The 2,128-nt window shown below is 59.4% G+C and overlaps 1 long non-coding RNA gene across 1 annotated transcript; it reads left to right on the plus strand.

Moving 5' to 3' along the window:
* Positions 1-66: 66 nt before the first annotated feature.
* LOC116829520 (uncharacterized) lies at positions 67-1,159 on the plus strand. The gene is made up of 2 exons (XR_004374762.2): positions 67-626; positions 747-1,159. It is a non-coding gene; the product is annotated as an uncharacterized LOC116829520 (long non-coding RNA).
* Positions 1,160-2,128: the final 969 nt, after the last annotated feature.

Raw genomic sequence — 2,128 nt, forward strand, 5'->3', positions numbered from 1 at the left:
GACGGACGGACAGACGGGGGAGGGGAGCAGGGACAGACGGACGGACAGAATACACCCCTACCCCACCACCTCCTCTGGGACAAGGATGTGTGCTCCCCTGTGTCACTTCCCCTCCCCCCACTGCCCCTCGTGTTACCCCCTCCCCCATATGCCCCGATCCCCAGTGCCTCCTCCAGGACAAGGGTAGGTGCCTCCCTGCCACCATTCACCCCACTGTCTCCCATACAGCCCCTAACCCTCCCACTGCCCCCATATCCCTCCCAGTCCCTATCCCCCCATACCACCCTCCATTGCACTCCCAACCATCCAGCCTCCTCTGCAACACCCCCTCATACTGCCACTCCATACAGTCCTCAGCCCCCAGGTACCCCTCAACGAGCCGTCTGCTTCCCAGGCCACATCTGTTCCTCTTCCCCACATCTCCTCGGGAAGGATGTGTACCCCTAGACCTCTGCTGCCCCTGCTCCCCTCAGACCCCCTCTTCCGCTTTGCACTCCCTGACCTTCCCCTGTATCCTCACGAACAGGCCTATATACCACCTCCCCCCCACTCCTGAGCCAGGGTCTCACTCCTCTGTCTTGGTTCCTTTTTCAGTCTGTCCATCCGGAGCCGAAGAGAAAAGCAAGGTAAATACTCCTCCACACCCCACCAGTGCTCCTGCCCTCCCCCCCCCAGCACCCCCTGCTGGGAGAGGCTGGGGCTGGAGTACCTGGGATGATTCTTACCTGTCTCTCTTCTCCCCACAGAAATCAGAGTGAGACGTGCCCAGGGAAGCTGAGATTTTGGGGGCTGATCTGTGACCCCCATAATAAGATTGTGAACCTCAGGACAGGAACCAGAGTTGGGGGGCTTAATGGTCAATAAAGGGTTAACTTCCTCTCCGGTCCCCCTTCTATGCTGCCAGAATCATGCCTCAACCCACCCCCTCCCACCTCCCCACCCCCTCTTGGCCTGCTCTGCCCACAGCACCCACTTCTCCTGCTGCTGGGGTTCCTCAGCCTGAGCCTCCACCCCCACCCATGCCCCCCCCTGCTGCCTGCCTCCCCCTGGGCGGTCAGGCAAATGGCCTGTTCTGTTTAAGATTGGGGGGCTGTTGGTCTGCACTGCTATATGGGGACTTTGGCCCCAGAAATAAAAATGTTTTGCTGTGACCACGTAACTTCTGAATGGGCGTCGTCATCTCTCAACATCCCTCCCCGGAGCCCCCACAGCAGAGGTCTCCTCTCCCCACCCAGACCCACATGCCCTGCGCAGGGCGGTTCCAGGTTTTCTGCTGCCCCAAGCAGCGCAAAAAACAAACAAACAAACAATAAGCCACGGCAGCGCGATTGCGCTGCTCCACTCTTCAGCGGCAATTCAGCGGGGAATTCAGCCAGCAATTCAGGCCGCCGAAGACCCGGACCTGCTGCCCCAATAGCAGCCAGAGGGCCGCCCCTTGGTATTGGTCGCCCCAAGCACCTGCTTCTTTAGCTGGTGCCTGGAGCCGGCCCTGGCCCTGCCCAAACTGCCCCCGCCCCCAGTGCCCCCATCTCCTTCTGCCTCAGCAGGAGACTTCCCCATCCCTGACACCCTCATAGCCCAGGCCAGTTGGGTTCAGAGAGTCGCCTCTCCCTAAGACCCAGGGCACACGGTCCCAAGGCTGAATGCCCAGTAGCAGAGAGTTCCACAGGGTCAGGGAGACAAAGCCTTTCCCACCATCCTTGCTACCCTGGGTTGCTCCCATTCCCCCCCTTATGTTACAGAGTCCTGTATGTCCTGGTCTTGACTTCCCAGCTCTCCTCGCTCTCTAAGCATTCCCCATGCTGGGTTCATACCCAGCCGGCAAGCACTGGAGGGGCGACTTCCTGGCTGGAGGGAGACAGGAAGGGAGTCCCCATTGTTCAGCTTCCTCTGCATGGAGAGAGAGGGGAAAATATAGGGACTAGAGGTTCCAGACCCCACTGGAGGGGAATATATGGACTGGAGAGATGGGAAACCCGGAATTGGATTGGGAGCTGGAATGTAGAGACCGGAGAGGTGGAAAACATGGATCCAGCTCCCAAGGGGAGTGGGAGAATATACAAACACGTGGAGAGGGGAGCATATATACAGACTGCATCGCTGGGAAACGTGGAGCCGGATCCTGGGG

This window comes from Chelonoidis abingdonii, chromosome 12 (assembly GCF_003597395.2).
Source record: "Chelonoidis abingdonii isolate Lonesome George chromosome 12, CheloAbing_2.0, whole genome shotgun sequence".
NCBI lineage: Eukaryota > Metazoa > Chordata > Testudines > Testudinidae > Chelonoidis > Chelonoidis abingdonii.